This window comes from Mesoplodon mirus (assembly GCF_964341445.2).
Source record: "Mesoplodon mirus genome assembly, chromosome: 16".
In the NCBI taxonomy this organism is placed as follows: domain Eukaryota; kingdom Metazoa; phylum Chordata; class Mammalia; order Artiodactyla; family Ziphiidae; genus Mesoplodon; species Mesoplodon mirus.
Genome location: NC_138992.1, coordinates 44,680,425 through 44,701,242, shown reverse-complemented (window position 1 = coordinate 44,701,242; position 20,818 = coordinate 44,680,425). Strand labels below are relative to the sequence as shown.

The following is a 20,818-nucleotide window of genomic DNA, read 5'->3' as shown; positions in this document are numbered from 1 at the left end:
AAAAGACTGATTGTTGATCAAGGGTCAAATATCTACTAAATCTGGTCTCCTCTAAAGTCATCTTGGTCCTTACCCATGCTGCTAAGTGCATTCTCTTGCCTCTGCTCAACAGCATTTCTCGACTGGCCATTCTGGATCAGTGCCTAAGTTTTGACACTGCCTAGATGAGCAAGGTTAATTTCCTATAGACAGTAGGTATATGGAGGAAAATCAGAAATATTAGCAGGGCTAACCTGTCAGTCTAATAAACAAAAGAAGAGAGGACAAGGAGAAAAGAAAAAAGAGTGAGGGAATGATTTAAGTGAAGATGTCAAAGCATATAATAAACAGTCCACAAGGTATAAACCAACTGGCCAGAGAGGGTATGCAGTGCCACTTAAGGGCCGGAGAAACTTCTGTATCACTCAAGTTGGAAGCCTTCAGTCATGTGCCATTATTTCTCCACCTAGACTTGGATCCAAATAGTCCAATCTGCCAGAAATGTGAGGTGAGTATTACAAATTTAGGTTGGAAGACAGGCATCTAAACATGCAATGTGATAAATGTTAAAGAAGAGGAGAGTATAGGATGCCCTGGAATACATAGAGGGGGCAACTAATATGAATTTAAAAGAAACATAGTTTAACTGAGGCTGAAAGGATGGGAAGAGGGTAGCCAGGCAAAGAGAAGGGAAGGGTTTTTCTGTCTTAGGGAATGGATTCTGCAAGTGCCCAAAGGCAAGAGAATTGTTAAAGAGAAGTGAATTTAGCATAGACTTGAGGAGAGTAGTGTTGAGCAATGAGATAGGATTGGACACCATCAGGATACTAAAAAATCTTGTATGTCACATCAGGGATAATGGAGCCACTGAAAGTATCAGAAATTAACTTGAAAAAAATCACTTACCAATGACTGGCTCTATATAATTTTACTTTTAGACTAGACACAAGACAATTTAAGCTAGAGGATAATTAAGAATTTTGCAAAGCCCCAAGAACATTGTTATAGCTTTTAATCATCACTGTACTTTAGATGAACATGGTATATCCTGCAAATGGCCTTTTAACTTTATCACAGGGCATTTATTTATGATTTAGCTCCTTCTCATGAAAATACTGTATCTTTTTAAAAAATTCTGATTGTTTAGATTACAAAAAAATAAATACTTATTATATTTTAGAATTGCTGGGAGCTTAAAATTTTGAAGACTCATTTCATAAAATGTTTTCAGCACATGCTTTATATATGAATGAACAAAAATACTTGAATATATAGAATAAAAATACATGTGAATATATATAGCATATGTTATGTACATAATAGATAATATAATTAATATAATATAATATATATAATATAATATAATATAATTTCAAAGAAATTATATATAATTATATATTTTGTATAAAATATATACATTATAAAGTATATATAAAAATAGAAATTAAAAAATAATGAGCAGAAAAAAATTAGAAATCAAAATTCTAATAGAAGAAATAGAACCTTCCCAAGGGACTTGGAAGACCCACTCTGGAGACAACTGTTATAACCCACATAAAATCTTCTGAGTTCTGATTTTTTTTTCATATACACAAATTCTTACTTGAAGAAATAAAATATTGTGTGGGGATTCTTAATTTCAGGCACACTTTCCCAGAAAATTAATCGTGTTCATACTATTTTGATTGCAAAAGAAAAATTCCAACCACAAGAATCACTGAGGTCACCATTTACTCTTGAATGGATTCAGTATCTTATGTTGCCACAGGAATTTCAAGCTTGTAAAGTTGTATGACGCTCTCGAAGCCTTATGTTTCTTACTGCAAGAGAACAGATAGATTTTAGTATTAAAAATTAAACCTAAGGACCTCGATAAGAGAAAAATAAAGGTAAGAGGGAAAAAAAATATGCGGTAAAAAGGACCATCATTTAAAGCCCTCCAGAGGCTTCCTAGTTTAAAATAACTCAGTACTGTCTTTTCTGGACTGAGGACCTGCATTTGAACACACCACTGAAAACCCTGGTGTGGTGGACAGACCATGGGTTCTTGGGTCAGCCTGGTTTTGATCCAGCTCTGTGTGAAATTAGGCAAGATACTTAACCTTTCTAAGCCTTTGTTTCCTTATCTATAACATGGGTATGAGTGACACCTACCTACTAGGATTGCTGGATGGATTAAATGAAATAATGAAATAATATATGTGAGGTGTTTAACACAGTGCCTGCGCTGTAGTAAGCACTCAATAAATACCAGCATAATTGTTCAAAGAAATAGAAGTATACAATGAACAGAGCATCACCTTTTCTGACAAAAAGCCCAGGGTTAACATAAAATATAAACACTTTTTAAGCTTTTGTTCTTACAGAATTTTGTTTTTCTTATTATCACAGTGTACTTTCAAATGTCTGTCTGAATCAAGGCCATTTCGTTTAGATTAAAAACTAGAAATAGCAGGCTATCAAACTTGCTTTCTGCAAAGCAGCAGGCAGAGTCCTGAGGGCCCAGGATGTGGAAGAGATAAACATAATTAAGTGGGAAGGGCAATGATTAAGGCAGTCTTAGCTTATGCTAGGACAGGTCTTGCTAGTGGAAGGGCAAATGAGGTGATAATTTCAGTTCCTAAATACTAGAGCAAGAAGCTGTGAGACGGTTGTTAGGAGAGAAATGAGAAATAGTCTCAAGGAGAAAGAGGGCTGGAAAAGTACAACATACACAGGCTTCTTTCCTAAATCTAATATTTGCCTGTGTGCCTTATCACATGCCACATGCCATGCTAGGCATTTTCACAAACTGTCTTTATCTGCGTATTTTATAGATTAAACCCTAAGGTTCAGAGATTATAAATTGCTTGCCCAAGATTATACAAAGAAAATAGAAATTACAGTCAGTGGTGGCATATGTTGTTTGTAGTGATGATTATCATAATATGGGTCAGGGACATTAGAGAGACCAGGCTCAAAGGAGCTGAGCTATGGAGAAAGAGTCTGCTCCCAGATTTTTAAGCAGCAGTTTTAGGATCTTCCACTTGACTGATAATAGCCAAATTTGCATTGAAAAGTCAGTGAAGTAAAGAGATAAAAACACTGAGACTTCATGTGGGTGATTTGTTGCTACAGAAGCCACTTGCTTGGTACTTGATGGTTACAGGCTGAACAGTTTTTGCTTTTTGTCCAGGAAATGCAAAACTGAAGGAATGCAGATTTGCCAGGCAGGGAAATAACTCATTAAGCTCATAATATGATAAAAAGAAACAGGTTGTGAGAGAAAATTTTTAAATAGAGTTTTTTTCTGAACAATCTTATTTAGGTTTATATCATTGTTTAATAATAAAGTTTTATGCCTCGTTGTCATCTATTTTGCCTACTGATTGCACAATTTACAGTCACTTTGGGACAGGGGTCCTGAGGCTGATTACTAAAAAGCTGTGAAAAGTTTTATCCTTATCCACAGTTAAAGCACCCAAGCACTTGAGCTATCTTTCAGAAATATTTTCAGATTCTATAGATACTAAAAAAACTCTGCTTCTGTGATGCTGTGGAAATAGATTGGGTATCTAAAGCCTGCACTGTAGAGACTATTTCTCACCTACTAAGATTGTGCCTATAATTAGTAGATACTATCACCAAGATGGTGGAATTTAGGCTCATCTATTGGGGCCTATGTAGTACAGGAACCCTAGGAATCAATGACTAAAAAGTCCGGATTTAGCTTTTGTTATTTAAAAAAAAATCTTAATTAAGCCAGACACAATAGGAGAAATCTTGTCTGATTCCACTTACATGAGGAACCTAGAATAGACAAACTCAGAGAGACAGAAAGTTTGGTAGTTATCAGAGTCTGGGGGGAGAGGAGAGATGGGGAATTATTGTTTAATTGATACAGAGTTACAGTTTGGGAAGAAGAAAAAATTCTGGAGATGGATATTGGTAATGGTTGTACAATGATGTGAATGTACTTTATGCCACTTAGCTGCATATGGTTAAAATGTTATGTTTTATGCATATTTTATTTACCATAATAATGAAATTCTTAAGCCACAGCAATAATGCCAATAATACCTACCAGTATTGACTATTTCACTGGACAATGTGCTAAATGCTTTTCATGCACTCTCTTAGTTAACCCTTAAGGTAAATACCAAAGAGAATGAAACACAAAAGCTTAATTCATATGTCTAGGCTTCACACAAATAGTAAATGGTATAGCAGGCTTTGAACCTGGGTCTATTTACAAAGCTCATGATATACCTACAACATTATATATATGGGACTTTAGAGAACTTTTTAAAGTTTATATAAAACTTTTATGTTAGATTTATATTTTCATATCATACCAAAGGCAAGATTTAAATAAATAAAAAATCAAAGCTCAGTGTTCTAACACTAACAAGTGGCTTTATTCTCAGGTGATGCTTTTTCAACTCTCCTTCATCTACAGAACTTTAAACACACAGCAGAGGCAGTCTCAGGGAACAGCATCCATCTTTGTCTCTGACAGTACAGTGTAATTTTGACAATAAGATGGAAGAGGGGGAGAGTGAATTTATTCTTTCCCCTTCTGTTCCCTACTGTTGTTTCAGATCACAATGCCACTAGATGGCCTCTTTTATGATTTCAAGAATGAACTTGTTACTTTTTGATTTTGCCCTCATATCATACTCTGCTCTCAAAACTGTCCCCCCTCTGGCCTGGGTAATCCATCAGGGGCCCAAACTTCCGTAGTTTCACAAAGGTAGGCAAATGACTCCAGCAGAGACAGAATCGTTTTGAAGGAGTGAGTGTTGACTTTGCTACCACTTAAAAAAAAAACCTGCCTGAAGATGAGGCTGGTACTTAGAAAACCAGAGCCAAGAAATGGAGAGAGTTGTCTTGAGGCTACTTTAAAATATCTGGCTTTTATTTATTTATTTATGGCTGCATTGGGTCTTCATTGCTGCTCGTGGGTTTTCTCTAGTTGCAGCAAGCGGGGGTTACTCTTCGTTGCGGTGTGTGGGCTTCTCATTGAAGTGGCTTTTCTTGTGGAGCACGGGCTCTAGGCCCGTGGGCTTCAGTAGTTGCAGCACACGGGCTCAGTAGTTGTGGCATACAGGGTTAGTTGCTCTGTGGCTTGTGGGATCTTCCCGGACCAGGGATCAAACCTGTGTCCCCTGCATTGGCAGGTGTATTCTTAACCACTGCACCACCAGGGAAGTCCCAAAACATCTGGCTTTTGTTCCAGGAATGCCTGGCACACAGTGAGCACTGGATTATATTTTCCTTGAAATAACATATTGTCTGACCAACTTATGAGAACTCCAAGATCTTGATTTCTGAAATGTGGCCCTGAACACAACCTCTTCTCATTCCGCTTCTCCCATTCATTCACTGAATATTTATTATGTATCAGGTGAGACAACTCAAACAGAAGTCATAATCTGTGGTGAATGTAGCATCAGAAACATTTAGAGTATTATAGGCGCACAAAGGAAGCACCTCTGCCTCTGTGGGAAGAGCATTCCAGGCTGAGGATGGAAGGAGCAAGCTCTCAGGGGGCTATGCTTGGTGGGTTCGACACCACAGAGGCCAGTGTGGCCTGTCTCCTTTGTTTCCGCCTTTCTCCCCTTGTGAAGGTGGTTATCCATGCAATGTGCCCTTTAGTTTATCTTTTCCCTTTCTTCCTTGGAGAGAAGATCACTTTCACTCCTAAGGCTATGAATAGATGACTTCCAACACAAACCGTCAGTCCTCATCTCTCCACACAACTCCAGACAAGCATTTTCAATTGCTTTCATGAAACCTCCACTTGGATTTCCTCCTCATTCCTTCAGATCTACATGTTCTTCAAAGAATTCATCATCCTATCCACCCCAAACACACCCAACCAGCTCCTCTTCTTGGTAATACTTTCCTTGACAATGGCCCATTGTTACTGAATCAGTGAGGCTTACAACTTTGGAGTCACCTTTCCTTCCCCCTCCCTGGTATCTCATGTGTAATCACATACTCAGACCAGATGGCAAACTGTCCAAATTCCAAGGATGGCCCCCATCAAAGTTCTAAACCAGAACGAACATGTGTAATTGGGCAATCATTCTCTGTCTCTTGCAACCAAGAGGAAATTATTATTTTTTTTTCCTTTTTGACTCACCTGCAATATTTATTTTTACCTGAAAACTTTTATGGAGGTAAAATCTGGAAAACCACAAACCACACTTCCAGATGAGCTTCCATGGTTAATGCGTTGTGAACAAATCATTTTAAACACAGTGAAAACACTTGAGAGCAAGTGTTTATGCATCACTACACTTTGACTTAAGACAGTTGGGATTGCCAGTTGGGTTTCCCTGTGCGGTTTCTAAGGTGCCCAGGGATTCTAAACTATTCTGTCTTAATTTTTTCCTGGTATTGAAGTGATGTGAAGTCTCAAAATTCACTTCAGTGCTGTACAAGGGCTTCTAAACAGCTCAATTTCCTCATTAAGACAGCACTCCTATTCTCTCCATTATTTTTTAACTTTTTATTTTATATTGGAGTATAGTTCATTAACAATGTTGTGATAGTTTCAGGTGTACAGCAAAGTGATTCAGTTATACATATACATGTATCAGTTCTTTTTCAAATTATTTTCCCATTTAGGTTGTTACATAATATTGAGCAGAGTTCCCTGTGTTACACAGTAGACCCTTGTTGGCTACCCACTTTAAATACAGCAATGTGTACATGTCAATCCCACATTCCCTAACTATCCCTTCCCTCCATCCTTCCCCCCTGGTAACCATAAGTCATTCTCTAAGTCTGGACATATATCCAGAGAAAAACATGGTCTGAAAGGATACATGCATCCCAGTGTTCATTGCAGCACTGTTTACAACAGCCAAGACATGGAAGCAACCTAAATGTCCATCAACAGAGGAATGCATAAAGAAAATGTTGTTCATAAATACAATGGAATATTACTCACCCATAAAAAGAAATGAAACTGAGTTATTTGCAGTGAGGTGGATGGACCTAGAGTCTGTCATACAGAGTAAAGTAAATCAGACAGATAAAGAGAAATATCATATGATACCACTTATATGCAGAATCTAAAAAGAAATGATACAAATGAACTTATTTACAAAACAGAAGCAGACTCTCCATATTTTTTTTTTTTTTAACTTTCAAGCATCACTTCTTTAGAAAGCATTTCCAGGAGCTGGGCCCACGTCAGTGGCGGGCCAAGGTGAACTGTGGCTGAGGTGTGGGAAGTGGCATGGAGCCGAGCCTGGGGCTGCGGAAGCGTGGGGGGACCACAGTAGAAATCTTCAGGGGCAAGAAAAAAAGGCTGGACCTCGAAGTCCCTGAGCAACTCTTCTCCTTGGATTTGGGGAGCCTGCCCCCTCATCTTTAAAAAAAAAAAAGAAAAAGAAAAGAAGAAAGCATTCCCTTATTCATCAATACTGTATTCACCCTCATGTGCTTTGTGGTACTCCAGGATTCAAGCCAAAATATTTGTCAATTCTGATTGAGAAGTAGGCAGTCCATATGAACAGTAAAAAATAATTTATCAAGAATAATTAAAATCCCATTTTAATGATTTCAAGAATTCATGGTGGTTGTTTGGCCTGATGCAACCCAGCACTGGAGCCTCCCTGGCTCTTTGATGGGGCTAATGGCGGACTCTGGGAGGGCTCACACCAAGGAGTAGTTCCCAGAGCTTCTGCTGCCAGTGTCCTTGTCCCCGTGGTAAGCCACAGCCACCCCCCACCTCGGCAGGAGACCCTCCAATACTAGCAGCTCAAGCTTTTAAAATCAACATCTTCCCTGAATCCAAAATTATTGCTCAGATTGGTGACTCCATCTCAGTGACTTAAAGCACAACAGGCTACGAATCCCCATTGTTCTCCTGGAGAACTCAGATAGACAGTCCGCTGAATGGGAAGGTGAGAAATGAGGGGGCAGAATCCATGCTGACCATGGATCCTGTTAGTCTGGGGAATGAACACTATTACTTGTGCACAGTGATTTGTGAGTCTCAGAAACTGAAAGAAGGAATCCCAGTGGAGATCTACTCTTTCCTTAAGGACCCAGAGATTCATTTGAGTGGCTCCCTGGAAGTTGGGAAGCCAGTCACAGTCACATGTTTGGTCCCTGCTGTTTACTCATTTGAAAAGCTGGAGATAGAATTACTGAAGGGCAACCGTTCTGTGAAGACACAGAACTTTCTGGGGCCTTCAGAAATGAAGTCCCAGGAAATGAAGAGTTTGGAAGTAACCTTCACTCCTGTTGATGAGGATATTGGGAAAGCTCTTGTTTGTCAAGCTACAGTACATATTAATGAAATTGATTCTCAACCCCAAGTACAGGGGGACTACAAAAATGCAAGTCTACGTCTCACCCAAGGACACAGTTATATCTGTGAATCCCTTCACAAGCCTGCAAGAAGGTGACTCCATGATGATGACATGTACCAGTGTAGGTCTACCAGCTCCACAGATTTTTCTGGGGCAAGAAATTAGACAATGGGAATCTACAGCTCCTTTCTGAGAATGCAACTCTCACTTTAATTGCTATGAGGATGGAAGATTCTGGAATTTATGTGTGTGAAGGAGTTAACCTGGTTGGGAAAGACAGAAAAGAGGAAAAATTAATTGTTCAAGAGAAAATGTTTACTGTAGAAATCTCTCCTGGATCCCAGATTGCTGCTCAGATTGGCGACTCAGTTGTATTGACCTGTGATGCCATGGGTTGCGAGTCCCCAACTTTCTCTTGGAGAACCCAGATGGACAGCCCTCTGAATGGGAAGGTGAGGAGCAAGGGGTCCAAATCCACGTTGACCCTGAGCCCTGTGAGATTTGAGAATGAACATTTTTACCTGTGTACCATGACATGTGGGCATAAGAAACTGGAAAAGGGAATCTAGGTGGAACTCTACTCCTTCCCTAGAGATCCAGAAATTGAGATGAGTCGTCTGTTAGTGAGTGGAAACCTGGTCACTGTAAGCTGCAAGGTTCCTGATGTGTATCCTTTTGACCGGCTGGAAATTGAATTACTTAAAGGGGAGAGTATTATAAAAAATAAAATCTTTTTGGAAGATGTAAGTAAGAAATCCCTAGAGACCAAGAGATTGGAAATCATCTTCATCCCCACCACTGAAGATACAGGAAAAGTTCTTGTTTGTCTGGCTAAGTTACCTATTGATGAAATGGAATTTGAACCTAAACAAAGGCAGAGTACACAGGTACTATATATTAATGTTGCTCTCGGCAATACAACCCTCTTAGTCAGCCCCTCCTCTATCCTGGAGGAAGGTAGATCTGTGAATGTGACATGCTCTAGCGATGGCCTTCCAGCTTCGAAAATCCTGTGGAGCAGGCTGCTAAGTAATGGGGATCTACAGCCTCTTTCTGAGAATATCACTCTCAACTTAATGTCTACAAAAATGGGAGATTCTGGTATTTATGTCTGTGAAGGCATTAACCAGGTTGGAATAAGCAGAAAAGAAGTCAAATTAATTATCCAAGTTGTTCCAAAAGATATACAACTTAACAGCTTTTCCTTCTGAGAATGTCAAGGAAGGAGATACTGTCATTATCTCCTGTACGTGTGGAAATGTTCCCCAATCTTTGATAATCCTGAAGAAAAAAGCAGAGTCTAAGCCTAAGTCTACAGATGGTCCATATACCATCCATAGGGCCCAGTTAGAGGATGCGGGAGTATATGAATGTGAATCTAAAAATGAAGTTGGTTTGCAATTAACAAGCATAACACTTGATGTTAAAAGAAGAGAAAGTAACAAGGACTATTATTCTCCTGAACTTCTTGTGCTCTATTGTGCATCCTCCATAATAATACCTGCCATTGGAATGATTATTTACTTTGCTAGAAAAGCTAACATGAAAGGGTCATACAGTCTTGTAGAAGCACAGAAATCAAAAGTGTAGCTAGTGTTTGAAATGTTCAGAGATACTATTTATCAGTTCAAATCCTCAATACTGCTCATCATTCCATGAGGAAAACAACAAGCTAGGAGTCCAGACTTCCTTGAATGTAGTAAACTCTTGGAAAGAATGGCTGCCTATGCCCCTTGTTGTGAGAAAGAAGCCAAAGGAAAATTTTGGCCTAAAAAATAGGCACTACCTTTGAGATGTGATAACTGGAGTAGTTTCTTGATGTGTATATGCAATAACATGACTTGGATATATGTAAAATAAAACTATGCCAGAGCAAGACTGCTTGAAATATCAGCACACTATAGTCACATTTCTAAAATTATTAAAATGTTGCTTGGACTGACTGTTATAACTTAATGCATGTTAATATTGATTGGCAGCGGAACCATGTCATCTTTGTACTATTTTTTTTCCTTTAACAAAATTTTATTCCTATAAAGTTCATAGACAACAATTCCATGTTTTGCAAAGATGCTAGAGTTTTACACTGTTATAGGCAAATGATAAACCAAGAGGACACTGGGTTGACTTTCAGGTACTGAACACTTTAACCTATGGTATAATGGTTGATTGGATTTCTCTGGATGGTACTGACATGGTACGGAGACGTTTTATGATATTGTTTGTTCATCAGACTCTTGTGTAACTTTCCCAATGAGGTCTAAAAATGCAACTTCTTTTGATTTTCCTTTGTAAATGTTAGTTTTTTTGTATAGTAAAGTGATAATTTCTGGAATTGAAAAAAAAAAGAATTCATGGTAATTCTAGTCAGGATAAATGTTGCCAGTTAAGAATTAATATGAAGCATAACAAAATATCAGTGGAGGAAATTATTAGCAAAGCAACATAAAGTAGAATTATATAAGGTATATAAATTATCCCTTGTCAGAAGATTGCTGACTCTGAAAATTTAATGTCAGTTACAAATTAGGAACACAGTTAATATATTTATCTCTAAATGTTTTCCTTGCTCTAGGGCAGCGTGCTTGTCAAACTTTTTCACACTATGGCACACGTAGAAAATCATCTTTTTGTACCGCACTGGTGTAACTAAATGAAGCTGCTCACAGACGTGGGAACAGACCAGGGTTCTGGGCTCCAGGTCCTGTCCATCAATCCCAAGGGCTGAGAGGGCCCATATCTGAACATATTTGTCACCCATTCATGATTGAGAAGCTCTAGTCTTGAAAATGGGAAGGCAGCATAGCATAGTGGTCCTAAACTCATCTCTGAAATCAAACTGTGTTCTCAAGCCCTTCTTAACCATGAAAGCTCTCTGACTTTCAGTTTCCTCGCTTGTAAAGGGGGCTAATCAATTCTACCCCACAGAGTTAGATCATCCCTGAAAGTGCTTGGAATTATGTCTAATACACAGTAGGAGCTCAAAAAAAGTTAGCTGTTACCTTGTACTCAAACTTTGGTACTATCCAAATATGAGTAAGCCGGATCATATGGAGTAAAGAGGTACACAAACTTCCCATGAGATGAATGGGTCACTAGAGCTAGTGCTACATTATAACCATCAAAATCTTCATGCTCTGCCCTTAAGAGCCATGTCACATCTAAACCAGATTGTGGCTTACATTTCCCCAAAGAATAATTCTAGATATACAATAGAATTCAGTGGGCAAACATGATGTAATTTACAGTATTTTAAACACAGAGTCCCATTTCAGAAATGAAACTATTTTCTACATTAAAGAAAATATCATTTAAATTACTTATTTTGACCATTAAGAACCTAAGATAATATGGGTTTTGCATAAGTATCATTACCTGAAAACTTTATAAAATTGAATGTGAATTTCATGAAGTCAAGAAGTAATTTTACTTGCCTTGAAAAGAGCCAAAATATGTGAATCAAACTGAATAGTTGTTAATATGAAAGGAGAGTTAATACTTAAATATTAAATAGAATTTAATTCTCAGAGATTCTATCTCATTCATGTAATTAGCATCTCATTTAGCCAATTCATATGTTCCATGGCAGAAAGGCAAATTTAATGGGTATTTTTTTCCCGCTAGAACATATAATTAATATCTGAAATCTGTTGAGAGTTATTTTGAGTTCTCTATATTTTCACCTATGGAGAATTTGCTACAAAGGAATCTCTTTACAAAATTACACAATAATTTTGTATGGGGTAGTATTTTATACTCTCAAGAAGCATAAAAAAGAAGAAAATCCAAGATGAACACATTTTCAACCTTGATTTATAATGGCACAGGGGTCAAAAGAAAGATACATTTATTGTTATTATTTCTAGTGACAAGAATAAGTCTGTGTATCTGAAGTAAGGGATTTCACATGCAAATGTGCTCTGGCTCACAGACATTTCAGTGACTACTTTTTATTTGTTTTGTTTTGGTTTTGGTGTGTTAATATTGGGTAGATTGTCTATATACCTTCACAGTTGCATGTATAATGATAAGCTGATCATATTTACAACACTTTTGCCTGAAAGCATAAGTGCTTTGCTGTAATTTTAATCACAACTTAAAGGCAACAAGCCACAGTAATCATAAAATGGTAGTTTAAAGTTTAGAAAAATAGTTTATTTTTAACTGAGTAATGTTAAGATAATTATGTAATATTCTTTCTCCGATTATTATATATGTACATATATTTATAAAGTATAGCTTTAAAATTGAAAAACTGTAACAGCACTTTTAGAGTGGAACAAATATCAGAGGAAAAAATGGTAAATAGCTTTTTATTACAAAAGTAGACAGACAGGGCTTCCCTGGTGGAGCAGTGGTTGAGAGTCCGCCTGCCGATGCAGGGGACACGGGTTCGTGCCCCGGTCTGGGAGGATCCCACATGCTGTGGAGCGCCTGGGCCCGTGGGCCATGGCCGCTGGGCCTGCGCGTCCGGAGCCTGTGCTCCACAATGGGAGAGGCCACGGCAGTGAGAGGCCCGCGTACACTATTTAAATGATTAACATAATCTATATAAATTATTACTATGTTTCACTTATATACACTCAGAAATCATTTAGATAAACATAATAGTTTTGATTGTTTGCAACCCATTGAGTTAATGTGGATTTCTGATTCCATAAAGAATGCTTACAGTTTTAAAACACTATTTTAGGTGATGATATTTTCAGGGTAATTGATTTCTTTCCCCTTCATTTCTAAATATCTGTGTCTGTATGTCTAAAATAAATTCCCCCTTTTAAGAAATAAATTTCATTTTTTTTGTAGATGCCTCAGATATTTTAGAACTTGGGAAATAACACTGAGTAAAATGTTAATACACTTTACTGTTATAGCATTTTATTAAATTAAGTATTGATAATCACGATTTCAGAGCTTTTGGACACAATCAAAAAGAAAAAAAAATTTAAAAATTATAAATATAGAAATAACTTGGTTATTATTTGTATTAGAGATAATAATACCAATTTTTATTTGTTGCTCTGGTGCTTAGCACTGTAAGACATAGGAGATAAAGTGAAGCATTGAAATAATTATGATGCCAGAACACTTGGTCACTACCTTAGGAGAGCAAATGATTTTTAATTGTGAGCAGATGAATTTTTGATGTTACAATAATGCTTATCTGTTATTTGAAAATAACTAGGAAATAAATGTTGAGTCATGGCTCTGACCTTTACTAGTTCTATGACCTTGGGCAAATTAACCTCTCAGTGCTTGGTTTGCTCATATATACAATGGAGATAATAGTAGCACTTACTTCATAGCGTTGTGTAAGAATTAGTAAATTAAAACAGAAAAATACTTAGAACCTTGCCTGAGTAATAGGCATTCAATCAATGTTAGCTATCTTAGTTGTTTTTCATGAAAGTATATATTTCCCTGCAGTGTTACATATGTTGGATGTTTGTGTGTTTGTTTTTTAAGCTTTGGCAGTTTAACAAAATAGTATCATAATCATCTTCATTTACACTTTCTTCATTACTAGATTGAATTCTTTTCAAATTATTTACAGTCTGCGTGAATCTCTGGAGAATTATTCTGAGTGAAATAGAGCCGTTGCCAAAAGATTACATATTGTATGGCTTCATTTATATAACTTTTTTTTTAACTTTAAAATTTTTTAATTTGTTTCAAAGTTAAACCCAAGACACACTGACTTCACAGGAAATCCAATGAGAAATGTTTTTCTAGGCTGAACACCTGTTTCCCCTTAGTCTCCCCACAAAAAAACATTGCATGTTAATTACTTTCATTTTACAATCACTGCTAAATAAACTTGTTTATATAATAATAAGTCAGTAAGGGAACTGAACCACATTCAGGATTGAAATAATGCAGTTTTCCATGAAGATATCAAAGCCATATTTTTTACCTCAACTTCCAACATTTCACGTAGGTTAAGGACGTCCCTCAAGCATCTCTAAGCCCTCCTTCCCCCAGCTTCTAACTCATGGCATTCTGCATGGCAGGCCTCCTGAGAGTCTAGGGCATAAGAGTTTTGGGGGGTTCAGAAAGAGGGCTGTGGACCCCCTGCCTGAGGCTTTGGTTTGAGCCCTGGATCCGGCCTTACTTGTGTTTCCCCACAAGGATGGCGTCTCAGGCTTTCCTGAAGTTGGGTGCCATGCAGAATGCCATGAGTTATATAACATTTTTGAAACACTGCAGGGGGTGTGTGTTTGATCCCTGGTCAGGGAAAAATGATCTCACGTGGCGGGTGGCACTGCAAAAAAAAAAAAAAAAGAAATGACAAAATTATAGTAATGAAGACCAGATTAATAGTTGCCAGGATTAAGTAGGGGGTGGGGACGGGAGAGAAGTGGGTGTTGCTATGAAAAAGGAAAATGAGGGATCCTTGTGTTGATAGAACTGTAGTATATTTTGACTGTAGCAATAGTTGTGATATCCCTAGTTTTGATACTGTACTATACTTATGCAAGATGCTACCACTGGGAGATACTGGGTAAAATTTCTGTGGTATCTATTATTTTCTTACATAAAAAAAAAAAGCCCCAAAACTCTCTACACAGAAAACCCCAGGACCAGATGGCTTCACTGGCAAATGTCACCATTTTTTTCCCTTGAGACATGTCTTTAGTTGTAAACAAATCTGTTCTGATTTGCCTATTTTCATTTTCTTTTTAAAATTATTATTGCTAATTAATACTGTTTGTAATTCTTTAAAAAATTTAAATTAGATTTATTTAAACTAAAATAACAAAACAAAAACAATTCACCCACCCATGGCCTCTTGCAACCACCAGTCTGTTCTCTGTATCTATGAGCATTTTTTTTTTAAGATTCCACATCTAAGAGAGATCATGTGGTATTTGTGTTTCCTTGCCTGACTTATTTCACTTAGCATAATGCTGTCAAGATCCATCCATGTTGTTGCAAATGGCAACGTTGCATTATTTTTATGGCTGAATAATATTCCATTGTAGATATATACCACAATTTCTTTACCTACTCACCATCGATGGACACTCAGGCTGTTTCCATATCTTGGCTATTGTAAATAATGCTGCAGTGAACATGGACATGTATATATCTTTTTAAGGTAGTGTTTTCTTCCCCTTTGGATAAATACCCGGAAGTGGAATTGCAAGATCATATGCTAGTTCTGTTTTTAATTACTTGAGGGACCTCCATACCATTTCTCATAGTGGTTTCACCAGTTTACATTCCCACCACTGTACACAGGAGTTCCCTTTTCTTCACATCCTTGCCAACAATTGTTATTTCTTATTTTTTCTGATAATAACCATTCTGAAATGTGCAAGGTGGCATCTCATTGTGTTTTTGTTTTTTTTTTTTTTTTTTTTTTGTGATATGTGGGCCTCTCACTGTTGTGGCCTTCCCGTTGCAGAGCACAAGCTCCGGACGTGCAGGCTCAGCAGCCATGGCTCACGGGCCTAGCCGGTCCCCAGCATGTGGGTTCTCCCCGGACTGGAGCACGAACCCGTGTCCCCTGCATCGGCAGGCAGACTCTCAACCACTGCGCCACCAGGGAAGCCCTCTTTGTGGTTTTGATTTGCAGTTTTTTGATGATTAATGATGACGAGTATCTTTCATGTAGCTTTTGGCCATCTTATGTCTTTTTTTGAAAAATGTCTATTCAGGTGTTCTTCCCATTTTTTAAATTGGATTGTTTTTTGCTGTTGAGTTGTGTGAGTTCTTTGTATATTTTGGATATTAGCCCCTTATCAGATATATGATTTGCAATTATTTTCTCCCATTCAGTAGGTTTACTTTTCATTTTGTTGATATTTTCCTTTGCTGTGCAGAAACTTTTTAATTTGGTGTATTCCCAATTGTTTATTTTTGCTTTTTTGCTTTACTTTTGGTGTCAGATACAAAAGAATCATTGCCAAGACCCATGTCAAGGAGCTTACTGACTATGTTTTCTTCTAGGAGTTTTATTGTTTCAGGTCTTATGTTCAAGCCTTTAATCCATTTTGAGTTAATTTTTGTGTATGGTGTAAGATAGTTGTCCAGTTTCATTCTTTTGCATGTGGCTGTCCAATTTTCCCAACACTATCTTTTGAAGAGACTGCTCCTTGCCCAATGTGTATTCTTGGTTCCTTTGTTGTAAAGGCTCTATAGTCTGTTCCATTGATCTATGTGTCTGTTTTTATTCCAAAAACTATATTGTTTTACTTACTATAGTTTCATAATATAGTTTGAAATCTGGAAGTATGCTGCTTTCAGCTTTATTCTTTCTCAAGATTGCTTTGGCTCTTTAGGTTTTTTGTGGTTCCATATACTTTTAGGATTGTTTGTTCTCTTTCTATGAAAAATACCATTGGAATTTTGAAAAGAATTATACTGAGTATGTATATTTCTTTGGATAGTATGGATATTTTAACAAAACTAATTTCTCTAGCCTATGAACATGGAATATCTTTGTATTTATTTGTGTCTTCTTCAATTTCTTTCATTAATGTCTTTTAGTTTTTGATATACAGGTATTTCACTTCCTTGATTAACTTTACTCCTAGGTATTTTGTTATTTTTGATGCAATTGTAAATGGGATTATTAATTTCTCATTATGATGGCTCATACACTAATAAGCATACACATCATATTTTTGTATATTGATTTTGTATCCTGCAACTTTACTGAATTTCTTTATTAGTTCTAATAGTGTTTTGATGGACTCTTTAGGGTTTTCTGTATATAATATGTCATCTGAAAGTTTCTTCTTCCTTTCCAATTTGAATTCATTTTACTTCTTTTTCTTGCCTAATTCCTCTGGCTAGGACTTTCAATGCTATGTTAAATAAAAGTAGTGGGAGTGGACATCTTGTCTTGTTCCTAATCTTAGAGGAAAAGCTTTCAGCTTTTATTATACTGAGGTATGTTTCTTCTATACATGTTTTGTTGAGAGTTTTTATCATACATGTGTGTTGAATTTTGTCAAATTATTTTTCTGCATCTATTGAGATGATCATATCATTTTTATCCTTCACTTTATTACTGGTGTAAAGTGGTGTATCACACTGATTGATTTGCAGATGTTGAACCATTCTTGCATCTGGATGATGCATTTAATGTGTTGTTAAATTTGATTTGCTGATATTTTGCTGAGAATTTTTGCATATATATTCATTAGGAATGGCTTGTAATTTTCTCTTTGTGTGTGTGTGTGTATGGCAAACTCGTCTGGTTTTGGTATCAGGTTATACTGGCCTTGTAAAATGTATTTGGAAGAGTTCCCCACTATTCTATTTTTTGGAAGAGTTTGAGGAGAATTGGTATTAATTCTTCTTTGAATATTGGTGAAATTTCACCAGGAAGCCATATGGTTCTTGACTTTTGTTTTTTGGGAAGTTTTAAATTACTGATTCAATCTCCTTGTTAGTTATTGGTCTGTTTAGATTTTCTATTTCATCATAATTTGGTTTTGGTAGGTTGTATGTTTCTAGGGATTTATCCATTTTTTTCTAGGTTGTCCAGTTTTTTGCATATAATTGTTCATATTGGTCTCATTATCCTCAGTACTTCTGTGGTATCAGTTATAATATCTCCTTTTTCACTTTTGATTTTTATTTATTTGAATCTTTTTTTTTATTTGAATCTTTTTTTTTTTGCTGTTGTTGACTCTAGCTAAATGTCTGTCAATTTTGTTAACTTTTTTCCAAGAACCAGCTCTTAGTTTTATTGGTCTTTACTATTGTCTTTTTAGTCTCTTTCATTTATTTCTGCACTAATCTCTGTTATTTTCTTCCTTCTAACTTTGGGCTTTGTTTGTTCTTCTTTTTCTACTTACTTAAGCTGTAAAGTTAAGTTGTTTATTTAAGATTTTTCTTGTTTCTTGAGGTAGGTGTTTATCTCTATGAACATCCCTCTTCAATCTGCTTTTACTGCATCCCATAAATTTTTGTATGTTACATTTCCACTTTTATTTGTCTCAAAGTATTTTTTGATTTCTCTTTTGACTTCTTCTTTGACCTATTTGTTATTCCATAGCATGTTTATTCTCCAGTTTTCTTTGTGTAATTAATTTCTCATTTCTACTGTTGGTTAGAAACAATGCTTGATACGATTTCAATCCCCTTACATTTATTAAGGCTTGTTTTGTGGCCTAACACATGATGTATCTTAGAAAATGTTCTGTGTACACTTGAGAAGAAGGTGTATCCATTGCTTTTGGAGGGTACCTTTTGTAAATATCTGTTAAGCCCAACTGGTCTAACATGTCATTTAAGGCAGATGTTTCCTTATTGATTTTTTTTGTCTCAATGATCTATCAATTGGCATAGTGGGGTATTAAACTCTCCTACTATTATTGTATTGCTGTCTATTTCTCCCTTTGGGTGTGTTAATATTTATATATTGAGATGCTCCTATGTTGGGTGCATAAATATTTTAAATGTTATATCCTCTCTTTGGATTAGCCCCTTTATCATATCCCTTTTTGTCTATTATTATTTTTGTCTCTTAGTCTTTGTTCTAAAGTCTATTTTGTCTGATATAAGTATAAATACTCCAGCTTTCTTTTGGTATCCATTTGCAATGAATATCTTTTTCCATCCCTTCACTTTCAGTTTGTGTATATCCTTACAGCTAAAGTGTGTCTCTTTAGGCAGCATGTAGATAGGTCTTGTTTTTTTAATCTATTCAGCCACCCTATGTCTTCTGATTGGAGAATTTAGTCCATTTATATTTAAAGTAATTATTCCTAGGTATGTGCTTATTGCCATTTTGTTAATTGTTTTCTTGCTGTTTTTGTAGTTCTTCTCTGTTCCTTTCTTCCTCTCTTGCTCTCTTCCTTTGTGATTTGATGACTTTCTGTAGTGGTATGCTTATATTCCTGTGTCTTTACCTTTTGTGTACTTTCTGTAGGTTTTTACTTTGTGGTTACCATGAGGCTTACATATAACAACTTATAGCTATATCAGGCTATTATAGATATCTATAAAACTCTAAGAAAAATAAAACGAAAATAAATTGGGAAAAATACTTCCTATACAAATATCAAAGGGTTAATCAATTAATCAATAAATTACCTCATTTTTATGAAAATTTCTAAGGTATTGATAAAAGATTTAAGAAAATAAACATTGAATTACTGAAAGTAAAGAAAGAAACGAATTTCTAAACCTTAATGACTGTACTTATTACACTGAGCTCTACAATATCCCTCAGTGAATTTATAAAAGTATTCAGAAAGTGTCTATTAAATTCACAAAAAAATTAAATGTTCCTGTTTTCAATAATGCAGAAAAGGAACGAGCCCTGGTATAGTATAATTATGAGTATTAAGTTATATTCCCTAGCATTTATATCAAATATGAAAATTGAAAAATTATTTACAGTCAACAATTTTTTGGGGCCACATCGCGCGGCTTGCGGGATCTTAGTTCCCTGACCAGGGATTGAACACAGGCCCTCAGCAGTATAAGTGCAGAGTCCTAACCACTGGACCACCAGGGAATTCCCTAGAGTCAACATTTTTGTATATTTATTAAATACAGTGAAGTAAGCAAGTCATATTCCATCTACACAACGTCATATTCATTTTAGTATTCAGTAAGTCATCAAATGTTTGTAATGTATCTACTTGATGCCAAGCACTATTCTAGGTGTTGGCAATACAGTGATGAACAAAACAGAGAATAAGACAAGTGCCTCTGAGAGAATGTGCATGTTGAAGTAAACTAATTAAATATACATTAGTACCTATGACTAAGACTCCATGAAACATCTGGTTTCTGTATTTCTGCTTCAGCTGAGCCCTAATCAGGGTCCCTGGTCTATTCTAGGAAAGGGAAGAAAAGCAGTTGTGTACAGGCTAGTGATAAGGAAGAGAGATTTTCTCCAGCTGGCCCCTTCTTTTACTCGGTGCAGTGGCAAATACCATTCAAGTAACTCAATATGCTACTACTACTGATTTTACTATTAAAATTTTGGAGGGTTAGAGCCAAGAACTCTAGCTATGCTTGTTCATAAACATGAGAAGGACAGAAAACACGAACTGAGGGAAATGTCAGGGCCAAACTCCATTTAGTGAAGTCTTTCACAGGTGAATGGAAGAACTGAGATAGAACTCTTTCTATTAAATTTACAGATCAAGTAAGATTCTTCAAGTCTTTCAACATCAGCTTTCTAAATATCTCTCTTGATACAATTGTGTAAGTGTGTACAAAGTACATATCCTATGAACACTGGACCAGATATCTTCCTTGGAGTCACTATGAATATCTGTGACATATTCTGAGAAATCCCCCTGCCAAAATGTCATCAGGATCATCCATTTTATCCTGCTCCTAGGAAGAACTGTTTTAATGGCTACTTAATTTTGTTTTTCTTTCCCATTCACCAGTTACTGGGGTACCCAAAAAGCCCATGACCTATCTTTAAAAATAAAAATGCCAGCTATTTTTATTGAATTTGTGTAATAGCAAACGTAAAATATATAAAATCAATGCACATATGTTTTGTATCTTTCAGAGAGAGAGTTAAAATTTTGTGAAAGAATACT

General features: G+C 36.3%; 1 pseudogene across 1 annotated transcript; it reads left to right on the top strand.

Annotated features, from left to right (window-relative positions):
* The first annotated feature begins 307 nt into the window (after positions 1–307).
* Positions 308–9,881, top strand: LOC309791990 (vascular cell adhesion protein 1-like; annotated as a pseudogene). Its single transcript has 2 exons — positions 308–487; positions 7,689–9,881. The product of its transcript is annotated as a vascular cell adhesion protein 1-like (transcript).
* Positions 9,882–20,818: the final 10,937 nt, after the last annotated feature.